This window comes from Manis pentadactyla, chromosome 10 (assembly GCF_030020395.1).
Source record: "Manis pentadactyla isolate mManPen7 chromosome 10, mManPen7.hap1, whole genome shotgun sequence".
NCBI lineage: Eukaryota > Metazoa > Chordata > Mammalia > Pholidota > Manidae > Manis > Manis pentadactyla.
The window spans coordinates 77,316,930-77,343,535 of record NC_080028.1 but is presented as its reverse complement, the minus strand read 5'-3'; the positions used below and the strand labels follow the sequence as shown (position 1 = coordinate 77,343,535).

Here is a 26,606-nt window from a genome sequence, read left to right as displayed (position 1 = left end):
AAATACCCAGTGTCTACAGCATCCATGCTGGCAGCTTAATTAGTCAAATAGGAACCCCAACAGCCCACAGGTCAAGTTCTGCCTGGAATTATTTGCCCACAGTTCTAGCAGAAATACCAGAGGCTGTTTAATCTCTAAGTAGGAGGGATTGCCATTTATATTTCAGTGACAGAGACCTGCAGGGAGTCCCCTCGGCCCTGCCATATGACCACATCCCATCCTGCAGAGCCCGAGTTTCTCAGCAAAGCTTAGGGCCCATTGGGGAGTAATGTTGTTTCCTAACAGCAAGTGTCCTGCACTGAGCACTGTGACAGACCACAGATAGTAGGATGAGGATTCTCACACAGAAGCTGGACTCCTTCTCTCCCCTCTCCCCCCTCTCCTTGTTATTCCCCCAATTGGCCACTGCCCTCTCCTCTCTCTCTCAGTCCAGACTGTGTCTTACATTGACCTCTTTCACTCATGAGAATTTATAACCCTGACTAATTGGCACCCACATAATTGAAGCTGTACTCCTCCAGAAACTTAAGGTCTGAACTCAAGCATTACTCAGCGTGGGCATTCCCTGGCTTTTCTATACAAATTCTAAGAAATTCTTGCAGGATGTGAAGTTAGGGGTGAAAAAGGTAAGGGGAAAACATTTAATGAAAACTAATGTGCCCAATGTTATACCTTGCTCATAAGTCTCCAATCTGTGAAAACAGAGACAGTGTCCATGTGGAAGTAAACCCTCTGAAGAAAGGATCTGAGTGGACTAATTACTCATAATCTGTGCCCTCTCTTCACTTCATGTGCGTGTTGTAAAGATTGATGAGGTACTAACTGGAAACCTCTCAGAACTCCTTAGTGATAGTTACTTGCTAATAAGGTGACCCAATTATCAGCCTTTTTTGAATATTGCAACTGATAGGAAAGCTAAATCCTTATAGTATTCCTTAAGGAAGTATAACCTTCATAAAGTATTACTCTACATCAGCCAGAGGCAGACAGGTATTAGATGACCATAAGACAAGCTATAAATAATAGACCTCTTTTTTTTTGTCATCCGTTCCACTTTTCCTTTCTTCTCAATATCTCAGCCCATCTGACCTTTTCTATCATTTATCTAACTTTCCATCTCTCTCTGCTTCCCTCTTGTACTTGCTATCACTTTGTTCCTTCTCTCTCACACACACATACACACTGCCCTGTGGATGAATGTTTTGGTATTTACCCGTTAGTTAGGGGAGTAACAGGAGTCACCCTCAGGGGGCGCTATAGCAATTTTTGTGTCTGTTCAGTTTTCTTCAGCCTTCAGTAAGCCATCTTGGATGCTTGTCTCTGGCTAAAGCCAAGCCTGGCTGTTTAGAGTTTCATTTGCTGTCCTGTTGGAGGTTCTTCAGGGAGTTCTAACATGCATTCTTCCATTTCCCTGTCTACTTCCTTTCCATGAATCTTTAAGTGACTTTATAACATCCTATCTCACATCTGGAATTCAGACATTCATTGAATTTCTGAGAATCCTCTGCTGTGTCTGGCACTGCATAAGATGCCATAGGGGATTGAAGACACCATTCCTGTCTTTAAAGAGCATGTGGTGAGAACTCCACACAATAAACACAACTATACTGTAATCAAGTGCTGAACGGACACAATTCTCTGCCAGAAAAGTGTGACAGAGGCAGGCAGGCATCGCTCTGGGCAGTCAGGAGGGACCTAGGCTAGAGTTGATGGGAAGGGCCTCATGTCAAGCAACAAGAGGAACAGGGAATGCACCCTCTCCAGACTGCCAGGAAGGCATCCTTGGAGGTCCAGGAGCTTATTGTTTTGCTTGTGTTCACATATTTCTAAAGCAAAGAGAATCCTTGGTTGATTCAAATCTCACAGGTCTGTTTAGTGTTTGGGCACCACTCACTCACGAGGCTCCCAGAGTTTTGTGTATCTGGCAGCGGTAGGGGAGACCCCTTCCAGCAGGTCCATAAGGGATGTGCTCACTCCATGGTCAGTCTCTAATTATTTCTTACTTAGTGAATCTTTGCACTAACTAGAATTCAGAGCTCAAGTTTTCTGTTTATATAGAGGTGAGCTGTGGCATCTCAATTCTCCACACAGCAGAACCATTATCCTTTCTAAATAATCCATTTCATCATGTCAGGTTAAAACATGAGCCCTGACAATCTCTCTTTTGTCAAAGATCAGACTCTCATTAACATGATCAAATGCACTTAAGTCACTATGAGTTTTCAAGAACAGTTTAAAGGGGCCTCAATGAATGGTGTAGGTTACTGTGCATGTGGGAGATCAAGAGACTTAAATGATACCCACTTACCTTATTCACCAAATATGCCTGTGGGGAGAGAAGAGAGGGGAGATATCTGTAATCCATGCTTTCCTGCTAATCTAAAGATGATAGATTCTCACACTTTGAACTGTGACATCAAATACACTTAAACAATATAGGTTTCTGGGGAGGAATGTGTAGAATGATGATAAGATGTGTTATAATAAAAAGTTTTTAAATCTCATTCATTATTTATTCACTCACACATTATGTTCACCAATTATATTTTGATGAACATATGATTGTCACTGGCCAAATCTATAGCCAGGTAGAAAGGCAACTGTCCATATGAGACATAAAAACTGTTCCAGCAACAGTATGTTGAATTCCTCCACCGTTGTTACTCTTTTGAATTAATACATAACATCCGAAGCTCCCCTGCAAAATGAAAATGCTTCAGGAGTATAGATAATACTGTCCAACTGACCCTGTTTATATATTTGCACGTTGGCTTTGCAGAATAACTACCTGACACTCTGCAGAGAGCAGTGTCCTATGGAAACAAGATACTCCAAGAAGAAGTTTTGAGAGAAAAGACAAAAACCATGAGTTAGAAGAGAATGGATGAAGATGCTGAGCTGATCTTATGTTTAAGGCAGAAACCAGGAGCTGAAGGAGGAGGAGAAATGCCTGGTCATTACTGTCCACCGAGAAATTGGGACTGGCTGCTCTGAAAAGCAAGCCTCCCTAAATGTCTTACTGTGTGCATCGGCTCATTGTTAAAGGTGATGAAACCCAAAACTTGCTGCATTTCATGGAATCACAGAATCACAAATGTTAGGGTGCTGGAAGGAATCATAGCCATCACTTGCCCAACCCATTTGTTTTACAGATCTAGAAAATACGCATACCCAGTAAAGGGTTCAAATGCATTCTTGGCATCTTAGGAGCAGGGGAAGTCCAGGACCAGTTGGTATTTGTTGAACTTCTGAATTGAACTGAGCCTGACTCAGGCCTTGGCCCTTTCTCAATGCCTTCTTCCAACCTCTTTCTCTGCAACCCCCCTGGGATCCTTGGGAGTTGGTTTTCTCACTTTCTCCAAAGTTCAAATGAAGAGCCTTGTAGTTTATATTCTCATGGGTAGTAAGGAATGAGGGGTCCAAGAGTTTGGCTCAGTAAATATTCGTGAGTGATTACTATGTACCAGTGAGCACCAGGCTCAGAGATGAGAGACTGTCCCTGCCTTCAAGGAGTTTCCAGTCTGGAGGGGGCACAAAAGCCATCCACAAAATGAGGTTGGTGATAGAAGAGCTTCACAAAGCAAGGCCTCAGGGACCCAGGAAACCCTTGGGACCCAGCAAGGTGAGGCTTAGAGAGTTCTTTATCAGAGACAGTTTAGTGTGGCACAGTGTTTCCTAAAAGGAGTTGAACTATTTAAACATTTTAATAAGCACAGATGTAGTGTAATGTCTGTTATTAAAGTAGAATTGATATCAAACCTGTGAGTTTGGTAGAGATGTAGTTTCCTTTTGAAATTAATTAAAACCTTAAAAAGAGTCAGTTTAAAGAAAAATATGAGGTAAATAACAGTGAAGGCAGTACAAAGATATGGCAAAAATAAGGACAGTAGTCTGGGAAAATATTTAATGTTTATTGAGGATTTACTATGTGTCAGGGATTATTCTAAGGGACTGGGTCAGCAAGCCGTTTCTCTTAAGTCCCAGTAGCAAATATTTTAGGCTTTGCAGACCATACATTCTCTGTGAGAACTATTCAGTTCTGCTGTTGTAGCAGGAAAGCAGCCATGGATGGCAGGTTGCAGTCTGAAGCAGCTGCAGTGCCCGGCGGCTGGGTGCCAGAAGCTGGTAGGGAGCAGCCAGCACTGGGGTGGTGCTAACCCCTGGGGCGATCGTGTCTCCTGAGGCACCCCTTGCCAGACATGAACAGGCCTTCTCAGGAGGAGCAACACAGATGAGGAGCATCAGGCCCTTTTTTTTTCCTTAAGGTATCATTTATATACAATCTTATGAAGGTTTCACATGAGCAACATTGTGGTTTCAACATTCACCCATATTATCAAGTCCCCGCCACACCCCACTGCAGTCACTGTTGATCAGTGTAGTAAGATGCTATAGAGTTGCTACTTGTCGCCTCTGTGCTATACTGCCCTCCCCGTGACTTGCCCTATATTATGTGTGCTGATCATAATGCCCCTGAGTCCCCTTCTCCCTCCCATCCCACCCACTCTCCCTAACCCCTCCCCTTTGGTAACCAGTAGTCCCTTCTTGGAGTCTCTAACTCTGCTGCTGTTTTGTTCCTTCATTTTTGCTTTGTTGTTTGTTATACTCCAAAAATGAGTGGAATCATTTGATACTTGTCTTTCTCCACCACATCAGGCCCTTTCTTGTCAGGAAAAGGCTGGGTGGAAAAAAGCTAATCATTTGTGGGTGATCTAATCTCAGGGTGCTGGCTCATGGGCTCCGGCCCCGGCTGGCAACCCAGCCCGGCCTCCCAAGCTGGCTGCTCTGTCCTGCCTCCTGCCACTGGCTTCTACTTGACCCAGGACCCTGACCTCAGAGTTGGTAGGGGTGGGCTTCAGAGGTACCAGAACACCTGGCTTCTAACCCCTTTGCCACCCCAAAGTGCAGATTGGGCACTTCCCTAGTCTGGGCCTCAGTTACCCCATCTGTCAATTGAGAACTTGGGTTAGAAGTTCTCCAAGGGCCTTTTGACCATCAGCCCCAGATGGAAGGACCACCCAACCCCTCCCCCTGGGAACCTGGCTCCACACTTGCCCTGCCCACTCCACACCCCACCTCTCATTCTCGCTCCTTTACATCCCAATGCCCCGCTTCCAGGCCCTTTGCCCCTACATTTCTTATTCCAGGGCCTCCCCTGGGCCTCAGACCCATCTGTCAGATGCTATGGGACACCAACTAATTGCTCAAGTGTTTTCACTGCACCTGCTATGACCCAGGCCCTGAGCTGGGGTCAATCAGGCCCAGTCCCTGCCCCGGGGCCACCAGGCAGGGGGCGCGAAGCCACAGGTTATAGGCTGTCTCCATTCAGATGTCCACGCACTGGATGTCTGTCAACCACACCTGCTGCCTCCCACGGCCCCTGCCCCTCACACACACACATCAGTTAATTCCTGACAGTGCCCCAGGCCTTCATTCCTCTCAGAGATGTGCTGATTGTACGCCTACTGTGTGCTCCAGGCAAGGAATACCACCAAACGGGGAAGATTCACGTTAATGACACGTATTATCCCCGGGGGATGACACGCATTTTACGGCTGCGCACTGACTGCCCGTCTCCTTGTCACGGCTTCCAGAACTATCCTATCCAAGCCTCCGCACCCTGGCAGGCAGTGCAGAACAGAGACCATCATCCTCCCACGCGGATACCTGAGGCCCAGTGAACAGGTGACCCGCCCACAATTACGCACGGACCCCGAGGGAGCTGGGACTCTGTGCCCAAGGTCACGCTCTGGTCCCCAGCCCTGCCCTGCCATGTGCACGTGGGCTTGTACGTGGGCTCACACATTCTGCTCACACTCGTTACTCCCGCCCCTACCTCACTTGGACAAGGAGAGCCTGGTTACCTCCATCTACCCAGAGCAACCTGGGGCTTGCGTGAAGCTCTGGCCGGGTGGTGTGATTCCACATCCCATCCGTGGGCCATCCCATCCCCCAACCCCCAGGTCCACCGACTGGTGATGGGAGTAGCCCCTGGGACATGTGGGTCTAGCTGGCTGTGTGATGCTGGGCAGTCCGCTTCCCTTCCCTGGGCCTCAGTCTGTGCCTCCAATCAAGATGAAGATGCCCACAGCACCCTGCACCTTCCTCCCGCACAGAGTAGTGGTGGGAGGTGAGAACCAAGCCACAGAGGAGCCTTTCTATCCAAACCCTACCTTGGCCTTGGGCCTAGCTGACCACCTTTCCTCCAAAGCCTCAATCACATCATGGCCAGCAGCAGCAGCAGCCACATGTGATGGCCAGTGCTATGTGGTTCGTGTTCTATAAGCATAATGGCACTGTCCCCATTTGACAGATGAGGATACAGATGCTCAGAAAGGCTGAGTAACTTGCCCAAGATCACACAGCCTGAAGAATAAGAGGCAAGCTTCAAAGCAAGCAAACATGCCCAACACCCATACGACTTCCCCAGCAGCCCCTGTGGCAAGGCTCACAGCCCAGGACTGAATGCAGACTGGCATGTAAATGCACACAAACTATCTCCTCTGACTCTTACCAGCTGGCAAGGGGCTTCAAGATGGGTGGGGCCTCCTGTCTGAGGACACAGGTGGGCTTTCTGGAGGGGGCTTTCCAGAAGGGACCCCGCAGATATGGAGATCTCATTTTCTGAGCCTAAAATTGGCCTAGGGAAGGGTCCTGTGTTGCCAGGATCATGAGCCCTCTGGGATGCTGGGGCAGGTTATGGAGACAGCAGGGGAGAATTCCTGAATCCAGCCCTCTGTGCAGACACCAGGTTCTGGGGAGCACCATTGTGTCTGCAGACAGAGAGCCAGAAAACAGGAGCAAGCAGAAACTGGATTCATGACCCAAAAGGAATCTCAGGTGAAGCCTGGTTTGAGAAGTCACTCCTCTTCCTAAGTTCTGTCCCTGCTGAGGTACAGACCAGCAGAGAGGGGCCCCAGGTCCTGCCCCTGGCAGCCCCAGGCCCCCACTCACTGGGCTCTAGGCTTTCAGATAACCTTCCTCATGGGGCTGACACAGCTCTGAACTGGCTCCGAAGACCTGAGGTGCCACTATACGTGCCCTCCCCTGACGTCCATCCTCACAGAGGTGTGCAGAGCCCTGGCAGCAGAGTGGACACAGCTACTGGCAATGACTCAACATTAACACCAGGATAAACTGGGGCCTGCATCACTGACCCTGGGTTCATCCCTCCCAGGAGGGCTGCATGCCAAGACATCCCTTCTGCCCCCCCCCCAGGGTCTCCGGGGGTCTCTCAGGTTCTTCCACATTGTCAGCCCCACCCTGAGGACTGTGTCTGTTGGGATTTACCTGGATTCATAATGAAATTCAAGGGTTACCTGAGGAGCCACCATGGATGGGCTCCCATGGCAGAAACTGGTGCCCTCTCCTGCCCGTCCCCAGAGGCCTTTAGCCATTCCACACCCACCAAAATCAACCATCTGCCACATCCTGCCTCCAGGGAGAATCTGCAGAACCTGGTCCCTTAGCAGACTCTTTCCCTCCTCCTTTGGGGTGTGTCAGAGGCCCTGGCCACTCTCACTTCCCCACCTCCCCATCAGCCATGGCCTGCTCCAAAGCCTCCCACCAGCTGGTCGGCCTCGAGTCACCTGCCCAGCCTCCTGGGATGGGCAGGCAAGGGAGGCTCAGGGGCCCCTGCAGGAGGGCAAGCAGCCCTGGCCCAAGTGTCACGAGATGTGGTTTGGGATCTTGATTCTCATCACGTGTCTTCCCAGTCCTGGGCCTCAGTTTCTCCACTGGAGGAAAGGAGGCCAACATATTCTGAGGTCCCTTCCAGCTCTAACAGTTCATGGCTCAAAAAGCACATGGCATACCCCATCTGGAAGGCTCAGAAATGGAGGTGGGGGTAGAAGGATGCCTGAGGAAGGTGGCAGGAGGGGGCCCTGAAGATCTGCCCCCCCCCCGCCCAGCATGTCACATTAGCCATCCTGGAAGACAGACCCAAACTGAGTGGTGACATCTAAAAGGGAAAGTGGCACCAAACAGAAAAAATGGAATGGTTAACCCTAGGTTGGGTCAATTTGGAAAGGCTGGTTCCAAGTTCAGGCTGATTTTTCAAAACAGGCATAATATGCACCTAGTGAAATCCACTCTCTTTAGTGTACAGCTCCATGAGTTTTTGATTTTGCGGGGGGGAAATATTTGCATCACTTATGACAAAAGGTTAGCATCCTCAATCCATAATGTGCTCTTCACACTAATACATAAAAGATAAATAAAGGCAGTTCACAAAAGAAGTAGAAATGGCTAATAAACATATGAAAATATGTTCAAACTTTTTAGCTATCAAAGAAATTCAGGTTATGAACAATGAGATATAATTGTTTTGTTTATTTAACTGACAAGGCTTTTTTGTTAAAAAATAATACCCTATGTAGACTAAGGTGAGAACATGACCTTGCTCTAAGGAATCTTGGAAAGATGCATCAAAACTGGATGCATTTATCATTTTCTTTGATATCTTTAATGTATAATTACTTGAACATTATGGTTACTAGACTCCCCCTATTATCAAGTCCCCCCCACATACCCCATTATAGTCACCATCCATCAGTGTAGCAAGACGCCACAGAGTCATTACTTGTCTTCTCTGTATATACTGCCCTTCCTGTGTCCGCCCCCGCTACATTATATGAGGTAATTGTAATGCCCCATTTTCCCCCTTATCCCTCCCTTCCCACCCATCCTCCCCAGTCCCTTTCCCTTTGGTAACTGTTAGTCCATTCTTTTGTTCTGTGAGTCTGCTGCTCTTTTGTTCCTTCAGTTTTTCCTTTGTTCTTATACTCCACATATGAGTGAAATCATTTGGCACTTGTCTTTCTCTGCCTGGCTTATTTCACTGAGCATAATACCCTCTAGCTCCATCCATGTTGTTGCAAATGGTAGGATTTGTTTTCTTCTTACGGCTGAATAATATTCCATTGTGTATATGTACCACCTCTTCTTTATCCATTCATCTACTGATGGATACTTAGGTTGCTTCCATTTCTTGGCTATTGTAAATAGTGCTGTGATAAACATAGAGGTGCGTATGTCTTTCAAACTGGGCTCCTGCATTCTTAGGGTAAATTCCTAGAAGTGAAATTCCTGGCTAAAATGTTTCTATTTTGAGTTTTTTGAGGAACCTCCACACTGCTTTCCACAATGATTGAACTAGTTTACATTCCCACCAGCAGTGTAGGAGGGTTCCCCTTTCTCCACATCCTCACCATCATTTGTTGTTGTTTGTCTCTTGGATGGTGGCCATCCTAACTGGTGTGAGGTGATATCTCATTGTGGTTTTAATTTGCATTTCTCTGATGATTAGCTATGTGGAGCATCTTTTCATGTGCCTGTTGGCCATGTGAATTTCTTCTTTGGGGAAGTGTCTGTTCAGCTCCTCTGCCCATTTTTTAATTGGATTATTTGCTTTTTGTTTGTTGAGGTGTGTGAGCTCTTTATATAATTTGGATGTCAACCCCTTATTAGATGTTATTTATGAATATATTCTCCCATACTGTAGGATGTCTTTTTGTTCTACTGATGGTATCCTTTGCTGTACAGAAGCTTTTTAGTTTGATATAGTCCCACTTGTTCATTTTTGCTTTTGTTTCCCTTGCCTGGGGAGATATGTTCATGAAGAATTTGCTCATGATTATGTCCAAGAGATTTTTGCCTGTATTCTTTTCTATGAGTTTTATGGTTTCATGACTTACATTCAGGTCTTCCATCCATCTTGAGTTTACTTTTGTGTATGGCATTAGACAATAATCCAGTTTCATTCTCTTACATGTAGCTGTCCAGTTTTGCCAACACCTGCTGTTGAGAAGGCTGTCATTTCCCCATTGTATATCCATGGCTCCTTTATTGTATATTAATTGACCATATATGGTAGGGTTTATATCTGGACTCCCTATTCTGTTCCACTGGTCTGTGGGTCGTTCTTGTGCCAGTACCAAATTATCTTGATTACTGTGGCTTTGTAGTACAACTTGAAGTCAGGTAGCGTAATTCCCCCAGCTTTATTCTTCCTTCTCAGGATTGCTTTGGTTATTTGGGGTCTTTTGTTGTTCCATATGAATTTTAGAACTATTTGCTCTATTTCATTGAAGAATGCTTTAGGTATTTTGATAGGGATTGCATTGAATCTGTAGATTGCGTTAGGCAGGATGACCATTTTGACAATATTAATTATTCCTACCCAAGAGCATGGGATGAATTTCCATTTATTAGTGTCCTCTTTAATTTCTCTTAAGAGTGTCCCGTAGTTTTCAGGGTATAGGTCTTTCACTTCCTTGGTTAGGTTTATTCCTAGGTATTTTATTCTTTTTGATGCAATTGTGGAATTGTTCTCCTTATTTCTCTTTCTGCTAGTTCATTGTTAGTGTATAGGAATGCAACGGATTTCTGTGTATTAATTTTGTATCCTGCAACTTTGCTGAATTCAGATATTAGATCTGTAGTTTTGGAGTGGATTCTTTAGGGTTTGTTATGTACAATATCAACCTCCATGAGTTTTTACAAATGCAAATTCACATACCTGCCACCGCCATCGAGACACAAATCCATCAACACCCCAAGTTCCCCCATACCCATCGCCAACCCACCCGCCTGCCCCACACAACCCCCTATCTGCTTCTGACCCTAGTTTTACATTTTCCAAAATGTCATAGAAATATAATTGTATAGGATGTAGCCTTCTGGGCTTGCCACCTCTCACACAGCTTACTGCTTTTGTGATACATCCATATTTTTTCTATACCGAGTTTGTTCACTTTCATTGTTGACTAATATTCCATGGAATGGATGTACCACTTTGTTTATCCGTGCAATGGTTGGACATTTAGCATATTGGATTTTGCCTTCATGCTATGCCTCATGGTCACAAGGTGGCTATATTCCCTCCAGCCCTTACACCCACAGTCCAAATGGAGAGGAGTTACGGCACTAACTCCTATCTTGGGCAATTACGATTAAAGCCACTATAGATATTTCTTTTCAGGTTTTTATGTGAGCCTGTTCTCATATCTCTTGGGTAAATACCTAGCAATGGATTTGCTGGGTAATACAGTATGCTTAACTTCATGAAAAGCTGCCCCACATCCATAGAGACATCATTAGTGGTTGCCAGGGGGATGAGATTTGGGGGAAATGGGTAGTCAACCACTGAAACAGGGTTTCTTTTCAGGGTGATAAACATTTTATGGAATTAGTGGTGACAATTGCATAACCCTGTGAATATATGAAAAACCACTTAACATTTAAAATAGTGAATCATGGTATGATTATGTCAATAAAAGTAAATAAAAATGGCCAACCTGCATTCCATAAATGGCCATACCACTTTATACTCCCACCAGCCATGTATGAGAATCCCAGCCCTGGCCGATTTTAAAGGTTAGCCCACCCACAGCACATTCTGGGGTGGAGATATAGAGAAGCATAGGCCCTGAGGCAGCACTGAATGAGCCCTGGGCTACAGGTCCCCTGGGCTGAGTGGAAAAAAGGCCTCTGCATGGGGAGGGGAATTTGGGTGGCATGGGAGGTGACTAATACCACAAAGTGGGGTCCCCCGAGCCCCAGAGCAGGGCACATCTGATGAGCAATGGAGACTCTGAGCTGCAGCAGAATCAGCCCATGATCTCAGTCCCCATCCTTCCTGTTGAGGGCTCCACATCCCTCTTCTTGCTCCTGGAGAATGGAAGATGCCATGCTGATCTGGGTCATGAGGGGCAAAGAGGGGCAATGCTCACCTACTAGCATTCTCAGCCCCCTTCTTCTCCCCATAGGCCAGGAAGCTGACACCTCAGACTGAGGTGTCAGCTTCCTGGCTCCCTGCAATTAGGGAATACTGTATGATATAAGCCTGACCAGTCTGACACTGGAGATGTCCCTGAGGAGAGTGTTCATGAAGGCAAGGCTTTGAGAGTAGATGTTAGTACCCTAACTCCTTCTATCCATTTGGACAATGGGTGTAAGGGCTGGAGGGGATGTAGCCACCTTGTGACCATGAAGCATAGCAGGAAGACAAAATCCAATAAGCTAAATCAAGATCATATGAGATAATGCTTCACCTATAGCCTACAAGGATGGCTATAAGAGAAAAGATGGACGATACCAGGTGCTGACAAGGATGTGGGAAAACTAGAATCCTCACCCCACTACTGGTGGGAATATAAAACAGTGCATCCACTTTGGAATGCAGTCTGGTGGTTTCTCAAAATGTTAAACATCGAATTGCCATTATGACAGTGATCCCACTCCTAGGTATTTAGCCAAGAGAACTGATAACATAGTTCACACAAAAACTTGTAGACAGCAGCATTATTCAGTAGCCCAGAAGTATAAGCAACCCAAATTTCCACCAACTCATGAAAGGATAAACAAATGTGGTATATCCCTACAACAGAATATTATTTGGCCATAAAAAGGAATAAAATTCTGACCTACACAACAACAGAGATGACCCTTGAAAACATTGTGCTAAGTCAAGAAACCAGATACAAAGCCACATTATATGATTCCATTTACATGAAATGTCCAGAATAGGCAAATCTGTAGACAGAAAGTAAAACTGTGCTTGCCAGGTGGTAGGAATGGGGTATGTGACCACTTCCTGGGGGTGATTTTCTTTTTGAAATGCTCTGAAATTAGATAGTGGTGAATACTGAACAACTTTTTGAACATATGAAAATACACCTTAAATAAAATAATTTAAAAAACAAACTTAAAAAAAATCTAACCAGGGAGGGAAAGAACCAAGCCCTTAAAGGCATCGCTGAGTCCTCATCCCAGCTTCCACTGCTTACCCACAGGCTTTCTCTTGTAGGAATAAATAAACCCCTCTTTGCTTAAGGCTCTGTGGTCAGGTGTGTATTACCTGGAGCCAAAGACACGCCTAACAGAGGACTATGCTTTGCTATTTACTGGGGCTGGGGGGGCTCTGTAAATGGGCAGTACTCATCCCAGGCTGGTGGTCAAGACTCAGCTCAATGTGATGTTCTTTGGCACAGTCACAGTGGTGGTCTCTGGAATGCCACACATAACATGCATGCACGTGCGCACACACACGTACATGCACAAAAGTGTGTGTCTAAATAGCCCAAGGGATTAACTGTTCTGAGGCTCCACACTTGTGCACTCTCCATGCACACCAGTTTCCCTTCACCGAGAGGAAACCCCCAGTGGGGCTGCACCCAGCCCAGGGAGACACATGCCCACCCCATCACCCACCACCCTCTGGGTGCCTCTTGTCCACAGCCAGACCAACAGACATAGCAACAAGGGAGGATGCAGGTGGCCCCATGAGAGCTGGTACTGAAGAGCGGAGAAAGCTCCCCACCTTCCAGGCCCCATTTCAAAGGCCCCAACACCCAACTTGCTTTCACTCACTTAGTGAGTTTGTATCGGACACTCACTCTGTGCCAGGCAGGGTGCCAGGGGCAGGGAGCAAAGGGACAGGCAGTATGGCCCTGACCCACTGGGGTGTGATAGACAAGTACCAGGACAGTTGGAACACAGTATGTGACAAGGGCTATCTGGGGAAGTTCTGGGGTGGTAGGAACAGAGGGGCACCTAACACAGCCCTGGGAAAGAGCATCAGGGAAGGCTTCCTGAGAGAAGTGACATGCATGCTGAGATGTGCAAGTAAGAATCAGTCCCATGAAATTAAAGGGAGCATTAAAACTGTTTGAAGGAGAAGCAAAAGCACGTGGGGAAGCAAAATGAAGCACAGTATGTTCTGGAAACGGAGGGAAGCTCATGGCGGCTAGAAGAGAAACGAGCAGGGCCTGGCCATGCCCAGTCTGGGATGGAGGCAATCTGATAAAAGTCTTCATCTGAACCCATCACAATGGCCCAAGCTGGCCCCCGTAGAACCCCTTGTCACTGCTGGAGTGTCGTGTTTGTTGGGCCACATGCACATTGTCATTTCCTATCTCTGGACCCTTACTTACCCTGTTGTCCATCCACTTGTTCCCCCACCATGACCACTGAATGCCCACCAGCCCAGTCCTGGAACTCCTGGGTCTGAATCCCACTCACCCTCCAGGGCCCAGGGAAAGGTGCCTCCTGCAGGCTGCCCTCCGGCACATCTCAGCTTCCTCCTCTATGGAGAGAGCAGGTTCTCTAAAAACCAGCCCCCAGGGCCCACAGCCCTGGGTCACCCAGCCCCAAGGCAGGGCCTGGCATCTGTGATGCCCAGTCACACACTACGAGGGGCTGAGCAGTGATGGGCTGAAGCAGCTAACCAGTTCTACCCTTGGGGTTTTCTCAGCTTGCAGAAACAGAAATTGAGGAATGGTAAGAGTAGAGCAGAGAATGATGGCATCCAGTTCCTCTCTGTGCAGGACTGGGACTCCCAGTGCTGGGAACCCCTGCAGCCCCTGAAACGGAGGGTTGGCCTCTGGGATATCATGTGACAAGTCAAGGAATGAATCTTAACTGGGGTGGTGACCAGCTTCCCGCAGTTGAATGTGCTGAATCCCACAAGGAACCTGCAAAGTAGGAATAACCATCCTCATTTGGTCAGACAAGGCTCAGAGAGGTAAAGTCACTTGCCTAAAGCTGCACAGCAAGTCGTTGGTAGAACCGGGACATGGACTCATGTCTATCTGGCTTCAAGGGTCCTGATGGCTCCACAGCACCCCGCTGGGAAGCAGGGAAGCCCTGAGCAGCCCCCAGGGAGGGGCACTGGCCTCCGACCCAGGGAACCAAGAGCATCTCTCCTCTGAGGTGAGAACAGTGTCTCAGGGAGGAGCTGGCCCCAGGCTGGCAGGTGATGGACCAGGATCAGAGGGAGGATGTGGCTAGCCTACCTGCCCAGAGGGCTGCGCCACCAGCTGTAAGCTGGGGTGCACACAGAACAGGGGCAACCACCTCCTTCCCAAGGCCCTGCCTCCCCCAGCCTGGGCCTCTCTGCTGAATGCTGTTACATGGCTGAATATGAGAACTAGAAATATTAAAACTCTGAGAATCAAAGCCAGATATCTTGGGGAAACTAGAATTCTGGATCTAGTCTATGTCTCAATAACTAGTATTAGGACTCAGTATAGATAAGGCTGCGTTACTGAAACAATACTTTTCTCTAAAATCACCCTCCTTTTTATTAGAAGTAACCAGATTAAGAAAATAATTAACACTTGGCTTGACTATTTGCATAAGTGCAGCAAGAAGAGGAATTGATTACATAGGATCTTTTAAGTGTGCTTTGCTGGAATTTTTTATAAGGAATTTCAGATTGGACTTCTAAAGGCCTCTCAAGGCCAGAAAGCCAAGCCAGACTTGCCATCAGCTTTTGCCTGCAGTACCTGTAGATTTGGGTGAATTCCTCTCTTCTTGAGGTTCCCAAGATATTCTTGAGGTTCCTGCACCTGCCAGGAAGTGACCTTCTTTACTCCCCTGGTAAGGCTGCTGGGAACCCTGTAAGCAAGGTACCAACCAGGCCAGTTCTTCCAAGGGGCTTTGTTGGCTTTATAAAGTCAATCTTAGTTCCTTAAAGCTGTCTGTTCATATCTGAGTTTACACATGTGTCTTTCAGGTATGACATTCCAGTTGAAGCCTTGGTAATATAAACAGTGTTTTTAATCAGTCCTATTATAAGGAAAGCAGATTCTTATTGAGCTTATGCAAATAAACACACTGCCATGAAATATAAAAAATACTGAGAGTCTTTAAATTCTGGGGTTGGGGGGGTCAGGTAGAGAAAGATAAATTCTGCTTACAAAGGTATTGTCACCTACTAAACTGTTGTCAACTTAAGAGAAGAAGCTTAAAACACTTTATCAACATTTGAAACAAAAAGCCACAAAATCATTTTCTTTAGTTTACTCAATCCTATGTAACTAATACCTGCTGTGTTGGAATCTAGTTCTTTACTAGTTTAGGAGTAATAAAACAGTGACTTTATATGACAAAAGACTTGCAAATGACAATGGTTAAAGATCTGATGAGAGCTTACTATAAGACAATTTGATATAAGGAAATTCGGATATTTCTGTAACATAAAACATTCAGTAATAAAGTTTAGCATCATTCTTTTTGACAGTGTTTTTCAGGTAAATATGTATCAGATAAATAAGCCAAATTAGCCAAATATTTTCCCCAATGAGGAGAAAAAATTTCCTCTGACATGTTCCAGAGGCCCTCAGTGAACTAGAGTTAAAAAGCACCTTTTTAAATTTAATTCTGGGAAGCTGTCAGAAAAATTTTAAGGCACTTGCCTAAATAGCCTAAATAGAGTAAGTCACTATGAAACAATACTTATTTATTTAACCAGAATGACAATATGTTTAAAGGCAAATACAGAAGGTTACACAGTACTTAGACAAGCGATTGAGACTTTAAGCATGGGAAACTGCTTTGATAAACAATTAAAAAACCCTTTGCAATCTTTCAACATTAACTGTAGACTAATAAATCTTTGTTCTTTTAACAAACAAAAAATTCTAGTTTTGCTGTGTACTTGATATTGACTTATTTGCTTTAATTTCACATAGCATTATATCAATTTTCCACAAACTTTCTACAACTTTCTTTTTACATTCAGTGTCTCCCTCTTTAAGTAAACAGCTGTACTTTAGAACAAAGTTACTTTCTTTTATTCTCAACAAAACGAATTTCTATTCTTTACACCTTCTCTTACTAAAACACACATCTTTTTTAGCAAGCAGAGACGTTTTCTTTATTATTTTAAGTAGCTTTAATTAGACCTTAAAACTATTATGAACTTTAATTTTCAGTGAACACTGAGAAGTAGGCTATTGTAAACTGTTACACTAGCATCCTCTAGATTGACAAATTAATGAACACATTTTATAATTTCTGTAACTATGAGCTTTATAGCACAATCTCTAAGCACAAAATATGTCTACTTAGCAAAACACTAAGGTTTTAGGTTACCACAAAGATTCTCAGGCTGTTTGTAGGTATACACACTGTAATACACTGTAACACACTATTATTAAGACGTTCACTTGCTACACTTAGTTTACTCATTCCCAACAACCATGCTAGATTACTCACAAAACTTTAACTAAACATTAGATAAAGTCAAGCCTCATAACCAAAAGGACATGTCCATTTCAGTTCAACTTAAATTAGCATTAATGCTTAATATTTTCTATTAGAATTTTCTGGAAGTTTTAGAATGCCCAATTTTCACAAGTGCTTGTCTTTAAATAAATTTTTATTAATACCATCCAGAGGTAGAAAAATATTTTTCATTTACACACTTAGACACACAAACACACAGAGATGTAATTGTTAGGCTGGAGGAGGGAAAAACAAGGACATGGAAACAGAACAGAGAGATACCATAAAAGGAGAACAGACCAGACCCCCAAGGTCCATGCCTTATATGGAAAGGGGACAGCTCTGCCTGAATTCCATCCTTCTGATGTGCCAACTAACACCAGGATGTCAGCCTCCTCCCTCTTGGAAAGAAAAAAAGTTTCTAGTTGTCTATTATGTCACCTTTAGCCAATCATACCTCTCCACACCCCCTAGGATAGCTTGCACACTCCTCCCTGTCCTAACCCCTTATAAGCCCCCACCTCCCTGACCGGGTGTGACTTCCCCAGCCTGTGATAGCCAGACCACGGAACATCACCGGGGAGTTGCACTCAAACTACCTGGCCCTTTGTTGCCTCTCTTTGCCTGCTTATTTCGGCTAAAATTTGTCTTACAGTAATGACTACAGTTAGCTACACTTTTAATGATAACATATACACAGACAGACTGATACAAAGATTTGAGTTACTAATATTCAATTGCCTCCTTTCTTTTTAGCTTACTTGATTAAAAGTATCTCAATTTTCAAGAATACACTCTAAGGGCCAGTAGTTTACATAACTGGGTTAAGGTCTAGATGGCCTCAAACTGAAAGGGCCAATGAAGGCTCTGAACTGATAGGGACTGTGTGAGTCTAGGGGGCTGGAAATGAAATGCAAGTACAATTCCAGCACCAGTTATTTAAAGCCACGCTGTGTTGCAGAAGATTAATTTTTTCTATCTCAGGGAGTCTATTTTAAAACCCTCTTAATTTTTGAGGATAATGATGAACCCAATAAGAATAGATTTTCACCAAAAAATTTTCAGAAAACTAGTTCCATATTGTAGTAGTTCAGGGAACTTTTGACTATTTTCCTTTCTTGTGGCAAAATACATTTAGCTGCATAACCTTATATTGCATACTTCTCTCAGGGGCCAAGCCTCTCCAATCAGACAGTTTGTATTGAGGCCAGGCTTGTATGCAGAAGATAAGGCACTTTTTCAGGGTCTGGGAATCAAACCTCTCCCAGTTATTCAGAATGCATGCCAGAGGTGTGAACTGGCTTTAACTTTGAAGAGGAAGCTCCCATCTGGAAGAGAAAGACAGGTGTGTGACACCTGGTTGGCCTTTCTCTGTGAGGGTGTCCCCTCATCTTGGAGCCTGGGTGACAGTGGTCAATCACCTCTTCTTCCAGGACTACTAGATTTAACCACTCCTTACCAGCGTGGCCTACACCTTGCCTTGATTCCCCTCTTGCCTTCCCACTAAGCAAGAGTCGCCTCAGAGCTGGTAGTGGGGACCTCACCAGTGTGCTCCTACTTTACACCTTTTGGGAATTCTAATCTAGATTTGAGTTTTCTCTGCACGAGCTTTAGCATAGTACACTCAGGATCATTATTTGAGGGCCCCCTACCTGTCCGATAAGTGCAGGGACTGTGTGACCTCTCGGTGCCAGAGCCTTGATCCGAGTCACAAGCCTGTTTCGCTTCCCTGGGGGCTGCATAAAAGGAAATGCCTAGCGCCAGGATGATGCCTCTAAGGAAGGGGGATCAACAGAATAGAGCCATTTACATGTTTGTCTCAGGTTTCAGCTTGACTACTTTACAGACTTTATTTACATTACACAAGAGAAAGTGGCACAGGCCTAAAAGGACTGCTTTGAATGGGGAGCAATGGAACTTTTTGCCAAGGCAAGATAAAATTCAGAGGCTGCTATGGACATTTATGGGGGTCTATACTCTTAAACACCGGTTTCTCCCACTGCCTGGGAATGATCCTGCTAGTCACCCACTGTAAGAAATCTGATCTGTGAGACAAGAGGTCGGGGGTCATCTGCGTCTCTCGCATAGGCAGCAGCCTAGTCGGAGGCTCACTCAGCACCATTGGATCAATCAGCAAGAGCTGAGATCCAAGGACCACTGTCTACTGGTCTGGTCTGCCCTAGGAGTCCGCAGATTAGGATAGGAAAGTAGGAAATCAGCTCAGCCACTCCCCAACATTCCCATCCATCTGGAGGTGGGGGATCAAGGAGTGGCAGACACCAGGAAACCTTTCACCCAAGACTTAAGACTGGTAGCAAACGCTAATCATCTTTTAAGTGGCTAACGGGTGCCCAGACACATTTTGATGAGATTTTTTTAAAAGTGCAGTATTGTCAGGAATAAGAGCAAAGCGTAGATCTCCTATGGTGCAGTGGTGAGCATCAGGTTCCGTGAAACTGATGAAGTTAGAAGAGAGTTAGGAAAGCCCCCTGCCTCACTCAAGAGGCCAGGGCAGCATGAAGAAGCAGGCTGGAAGTCAGAGACAGAGAAAGAGAGACACTCCTCATGGATACCCCGTCGGGCTGTCGGAGTCTGATTCCAGATACACGGGCCTTTGAGAAGCCGCTGAAGTGTAGCCTCAGCCTAGACTCTATTGCCCACAGCTTTCCTCAGTCCCTCGCATCCAAGGAGATGCCTCTAAAAGGGAATCCTGGCCTCCACTCAGGTGGCATTCCTGGCTCCCAAGGGAGACAGGGGAACCTGTCGCTCAGACTTTGAGAATGCCAGCCGGGCTAGTCCCATTTAAGTGGCTGACCAGTGCTCAATGCTGTGTGCCATAGACAGCTTCCTTCTATAAGGACAGTGAAAGAAAAAGCAGGCTTGGATACTGATAATCACCTCTGAAGTTATCCCAGACGTGCCCCCCAAAATGATGCCGGGGTTCTTGTTTGCGGAGTCTCAGAATGAACTTAGCAAACAGTCAAGGTAAGAAAGCCATGGAGACTTTTATGGAGAGATACAGTGACAGGACAGACCTCCTGGCATGAGCCAGGAGGGGACAAGAGAGCCCGTAGTGGTGTGTTGTCTAGGGGATTTATAGGCGGCTGAGAGACAGAGCTAGGGATACAGACCCACCAAATGGTCTCTAAATTTTTATCTTTGAAGAGACACTAAGTTTCTTATCAGTTTTCTGGACTATTTTGCAGAGTTAACATAAGATTTACTGCTTTGATTCTTTCTCAGAATACTAGTTTCTTGGTTTGTGAGTGTATCAATCAAGGCTGCTTGTCTTGCTTTCAAGGTGAGCTGAGTTATTGTCTTGTTTGTTAAATAGTAAGAATCTTACTTCTTAACTTCTTGGGTGTAAAAATGCAATCTTATCTTTAAGATGGAATCCTTCCTGCCCTTTAGTATGTTATTTATGGCTGGGCCTGCCTGCTAAATTAATTGCCCAGGTTATATATTACTTGATTAGGGGCTGGAGGAGGAAAAGCAGAATCTGGGTAAAACAGATAAACTGGGCCTTTTAGCAGGCTAAAGTAAATTTTACAAAAGCCTTATTTAATTGACACAATGGAGACATGGGCTATGCTGAGGTACTTTCTTACCTGGGGGATGTTCAAACATTCCAGGCCAGGTTATTCCTGGCTTTTCAGTTTTAATTAATCTTCACTGAAGTATGCTCATATTCCTAGTTTGATATTTTACTTTAGGGAATTAATGTGACTCTGACTTTCATTAATTGTTTAATATGGAGTTTTGGTAGGGATATTTTTCTAGAGGCCCTCACCCTATTATTCTCCCTAAGCCCATAGTCTGTCTCAGAATCACTACTTGTCTTCTCTGTGTTCTATACTGCCTTCCCTGTAATCCACCCCCTACATCATGTGTGCTGATCGTAATGGCCCATATTCCCCTTCCCCATCCCTTCCAACCCACTGTCTACAGTTCCTTTCCCTTTGGTAACTGTTCGTCCATTCTAGGGTTCTGAGAGTTTGCTGCTGTTTTGTGTCTTCAGTTTTTCATTTGTTCTTACACTCCACAGATGAGTGAAATCATTTGATACTTGTCATTCTCCACCTGGCTTACTTCACCGGGCATAATACCCTCTAGCCCCATCCATGTTGTTGCAGATCCTTCTTTCATTTCTTAAAGCTCTGAACTTTAATACAGTATGGGTTTAGCAGAATCCTTGGTAACATCACTTATAATATCCCTACTTCAGGTGAAAATATCTTCTGTCTTTAAAGCATAGTACTATAATAGGTTTTGTTACTTTTTTTCTTTGGAACAATAAATTGTCTCATCCAAGCTCAAAGAGGTGTACCCTGGAAACCTCCTTGATGGATATAACTTGACTGATAAAGATGATTAGATTAAAAAGACGTGTGTTTTTGTTTGGTCCCAGTAGCTGATACAACAAAATTCAAAACTTTGGTGACACTAGATCCTTGATAAGTACATTTATTTGAAAAGGTGAACATTCAGGTTTTTAAAACGTTTGACTTTGGGTGTATATTTCTGATGACTTAGCATAAAAGATTGAAGGATTTTTGTGGAGGTCAGAGAGAAAATAACTATTATTATGGTCAAAAGAGGTTTCTCATGTTCTCCAGGTTGGTAATTTTTCTAGACCCCAGTGAGCCTATACCTGAGGGCTCTGTATTATCCTTCCCAAAACTGGAATAAGCAGTGATTATGTGCACAATGCACAGGCCCTTATGTGTGATATGTGAAGTTCTTCTCTTACAGACTGAACAAAATGAGAGCACTGGGGAATGTGTGTAGGTGGGTCGCTAAAGTGTTTGTTTTTAATTTATGGATGGTAGGATATTAATTTTGTGATTGAACTGCTTTGGTGAGAAGTTAGCAAATAATCAGTACACCTGAATAGAGTTAAAAAGCTCTTGAAGCATTTTTATACTTTTCTTATTAGATTATGACAGTCCTAGAACAAATATAGTGTAGCTACTCTTTCTGATGCAAATTTTCCAACTTTGGCCAATGAGGACCCTTTCAAATACTGGCAATTGACTCACTTTTCAGAAGCCCCTCTTCACAAAGAAAAGTTTTCAGTCACTTCAAAAGGAGACTTTATATACAGTGCTGGATTCGAGCCACAGAATTATGTTGAAGATCAGATCATACGTTATTCTGTAGGGTCAGTCACGTGACTTGTGTTTGGCTTTTAGCTGTGGAAGAGAAGGCATCCCAGTGCCTCACCCTTCTCCAGCCCTGCCTCGTCCCGCTCACAGACACCAGAGAGTCCAGAAAAGAAACTAAGGTAATCGGTGATTTGCTGTGTGGATTAATGAAGGCAGGAAAAGAGGGAAATTTACTTGGCTCTTAGGCTTTCTGAGACTCCGATTTGGAGAATCAAAGCGGTTCACACCTAAAGTGCAGAGACAGGGCCACCCTGAATCGCTCTCGTCTCTTGCAGTCATCACACAGTGACCACACCAGCCTCTGCTCCCCTTCATGCTGCAGTGTGAGGGGCTGGGGCATAAGGGAAAGGGCTTGCATGGGACAGAGTGAACAGAATGACTGATGGGAGTGGGCAGCAGGCTTCACATTCTAGACCCCAGCTGACCCTCTAGGTGACCGACTAGAATGCAACTTTCTTAGAGATGGAGGTGTGACTAGGACTCTCAGAAACTTGGCAGGTTGTATGTAAGGTTCTGAAGATTGTTTTCTGCTTGTTTTCAGACAAAGGTGTCTCTGTGGCTTCTGTGAACTGCCTCCCTTCATTTCTTTAGGAATTTTCTTTGCTTCTTTTTGTTGTCTTGACACACTGAGATCTTAGTCATGGTTGTTCTAGACTTCGGTCAGTTGGTAGTTAGGAGAGTATAAGGAGTTATCCAGTACTTTTCTAAACTTAATTGTGCTTCCTCCTACAGAGAAGAGGAGCTTTCTTTTTTTTTTTTAAGGAAACTACTCCCGATTCATGAATCAGAGAAGAGGACCTTTCTAATGATTCCGGGTACTCAGCTCCCTTGGTAAGAGACAAGGAGTCCCAGGGAGAACAGGGTAAGTTGATGAACACGTGGGATGTGTTGGTGGTAGTGTGTGTGGAGGGCACATGGACTACAACTCACTAGAAACACGTATTGAGCCTTGATTTGTGTGGGGCTTGGTAGTTACAGAGATAGATGTTCCTGTCATTCGGGCTTTATGGTCTGGTAAGGGAGAAAGGTGGCCCAGACTCATATAGCATGACCCAGGCCATCTGGGGGGGTTCAGGGTAAGATAAGCCTAGGTGGGGGAATCTGAGCACTCCAGGCAATTTCTGTCCAGTAAGCAACCATGTGCACACATTTGGAGCAATTACCACTTCATGTCTTCTTGACTGTTAGAAATAATCTGGCCAACACCATTCAAGAGCCCAAGCCATGAAAGACAGAATCTCAGAGACACCTAGGGGAAGTTCAGTATTAAAAGTGAGGCTGGATAGACAAACCTCTCCATTTCTGGAAGAGAGGAAGAAGAAAGTAAATCTGTTACTTTAGTTGCAGATACAACCATATGCAGGGAGCAGAACTCCTGGGATTCTCCAGTGACACCCAGCAGCTCCCGGCTGCGCAGACGCAAGTTTCCCCTGGTGCCCTCCAGGTGAGGGATCCCACTGATCTTAGTATGGTCTGTCCACCCGCCCCTGCCCACCCCAGCCTGGCTCCCCTGCGTCTCAGAAATGGAAGGGTCAGTACAGGTTTCTTTCATTTCCATCTGACTGGCTTGGCTTCTCCTTTTTCTCTTGGTAGCCTCCAGCTCCCATGCTTGGCTACTCAATCACGACCAAAGATTGTGACCGGGAGAAGCAAGTTATGTTACAATGGCTAAACAGGGTCTTGGAGGATAAGACGGGTAAGGAATATAGGTTAATTTCACACTCCAGAGATGGTTTCCTTTGGTTATACTGGTCTTTCCCCTCTGAGAAATCCACTTCTTGGGTTCTCAGTGGAAACCAAGAACAGTGAGCATTGAGACTGAGAGGAAGCATTTCTACATGAGTTCTCCTGAGTCCCTGAGCATCCCTGTGCTCTGTGATGCCCCTGGAAAGAATTCTCCTACAATGAAGGACAATCCTTTCTTTCTTTCTTCCTTAGAAACTGCCTCGAACTCTGACAGTGTGAACCCACCTGCCACTCCACCTTCTTCTAATCTCACCCTGCCTGCTGCTGGGACTGCTGCTTCCTCAGCCTCCCTCCCAGCCCTAAGTACTAACCTGCTGCTGGGGAGCTTGAAAAAGAAGCTGAACCCCCTGGGCCTACCATCTTTCCCAGGTGAGTGGGAGAGCTTTCTGTGGAGCACACAGTGCCATCAGCCTCTGCTTAGGCTAACATGAAAGCAGCATGCCTGTCAGTCGCTAAAAGGGTTGAACCTGCTCTGGTTTAGCACATCTAAGCTGGTGCAAGCCTGCTAGCTTCAGAACCCTCTCATCAGGAGCAGATTGTAGGGAAGGGCTGCCATCCTTAGAGCTGGAGAAGGCAGCCTCATTCTGGTAGTCAGACAGCTGTTGGTTTGCAGCCCCATTCCTTAGCTGCTCTGAGCAGTGCTTGAGTTCAGATTATTGGATTTTCCTCAGTGTCCACACATTTAACCCCTGCTAGGCCATTTTATCCCCTGCTGTCTGTCTGATGATCTGTGAAGGGTAGAAATAAGGAGCCCTTCTTTGATTTTGGGGAATGAATACATTAAGAACCTGTGGTAGAGATGAGTCATATTTGTTGACTCCTGAATCCCTGGCACAGCAAGGCTTCTAGAGCACCAAATACCATCACATTTGAGGTACTAGAATTCCCTTTTTCTGTTCCTCTTCCAAGAATCTTCTGGAGTGGCAGCCACCACGGCCTATTTGCCCCTTAAGACACCTGGCTTTCTGGGCCCTCTTGGCTCTTCACAGCCAGGGCCCCTCCCAGGCCCTTCTCAGACTTCAGCTCCACAGCCACTTTCTCAGGGCTGACCCCTGCCTCTCCTGCAATACCAGCCACTGATGCCACCAAGTCACCTCCACGCCCTCAGGCTGCGACATCTGCCAAACCCCAGGCCCCGCCTGCTGCACGCCCCACCCTGAAGCCCAGTGTTCTGTTTGGCATGCTGAGGAGCCTATTAATCAATGACGCTGCCTTAGCAGCTCCTGCTGTGTTTTCACACATCCCATGTTCAAGCTCATATTTGTGGCTCCACCTAAATGTCGGAATGAGGTGTCTGGTGCCATCCAGCCATTAACCATGTCACAACAGTGGCATCTTCCAGCTCTTCCCCGACCCCGACTACCAGCAGCCTGCCCCCCACTTTCAGTCCTGTCTTTACCAGTACAGGGCTACCTACATTTTTGCCCTTGTCAACTCCTTTCTCCTTCAGTCAGACTACTTCAGGCAATAGCACGAATGCCCCATTGTTCCCCGGCCAGGCCAGTGTCAGTGTCCACTCAGCAGCGGCTTGGGGGACGACCACCAGCACAGCCACAGACTCTGCCTGGAAGCCTGTCTTCGGCTTTGGTATGAGCAGTGTGACCAGCACTGTGAGCAGCATGACCAACTCCACTGCTTCCACTGCCCAGCCTGTCCTCTTCAGGTCCCCCCTTGCCTCTGGTGCCAGCACTACCCCAGCCCTGGGCTCCATACTTCAGTTTGGCAAGGCACTGGCCACACCTGCTCCAACAACAGCCATCACCTTCGGCCAGTCCCTACCTGGCACTGTCCAGACAGCTGTAATAAAATGGAAAGGTAAAGAAAAACTTCAATCATATCTACATAAATTTAGCATTTCACCTATTTCCAAATCTCTAAACATATGAAAATTCCCTTACAAAAGCTAATCATATGTCTTATAAGTATGAAGATACCAGGTGATAAAAATCATTATGAAACTATGGCATCAAATTCCGGAACATCAGTTAATGAACAAAATATACTACTTTCCACATTAATTGTAATTTAATCATAAAATATATCATTATATTCATGTTTTCTATTCTTAGGGTCCCTCCAATACTTAATGAATGGGAGTGGAATAAATTCCATTTATAGCCTATTAACTTTTGAGGACATCTCTTGTTACCAGGATAAAGATACTATTTCATATTCTACAATCTTCACATATGAGTAATTATAAAAAGATAAAGCACAGGACATCCTATTAAAACTTAAGTACAGAGTGTAGTTAACACACCATTCTCAGCCTTCAATATCACACACTCACTCTCAAAGATCATTTGCAGTCCCTCAAAATGTTTTACCTACCAGGGATACAGGATGGTACATTTGAAAATCCATCAACGTCATCCACCACATAAACAAAAAGGACAAAAACCACATGATCATTGCCATAGATGCTGATGCTGAAAAAGCATTCGACAAAATTCAACATCCATTCATGATAAAAACTCTCAACAAAATGGGTATAGAGGGCAAGTACCTCAACATAATAAAGGCCATATATGACAAACCCACAGCCAACATCATACTTAACAGTTAGAAGCTGAAAGTTTTTCCTTTAATATTGGGAACAAGACAAGGATGCCCACTCTCCCCACTTTTATTCAACATAATACTGGAGGTCCTAGCCACGGCACTCAGACAACACAAAGAAATAAA

The 26,606-nt window shown here is 45.2% G+C and overlaps 1 protein-coding gene and 2 long non-coding RNA genes across 12 annotated transcripts in view; 1 reads left to right on the top strand and 2 right to left on the bottom strand.

Annotated features, from left to right (window-relative positions):
- The window catches only part of LOC118928100 (eukaryotic peptide chain release factor GTP-binding subunit ERF3A-like), a 210,030-nt gene that overhangs the window by 92,538 nt on the left and 90,886 nt on the right, over positions 1-26,606 (bottom strand). The window lies entirely within an intron of this gene.
- On the top strand, positions 2,924-25,492 carry LOC130679139 (uncharacterized). The gene is made up of 6 exons (XR_008992136.1): positions 2,924-3,045; positions 22,203-22,294; positions 22,908-23,037; positions 23,517-23,871; positions 24,114-24,290; positions 25,372-25,492. It is a non-coding gene; the product is annotated as an uncharacterized LOC130679139 (long non-coding RNA).
- LOC130679142 (uncharacterized) lies at positions 8,317-23,533 on the bottom strand. The gene is made up of 2 exons (XR_008992139.1): positions 16,319-23,533; positions 8,317-8,461 (listed from the first exon to the last, which is right to left on the bottom strand). It is a non-coding gene; the product is annotated as an uncharacterized LOC130679142 (long non-coding RNA).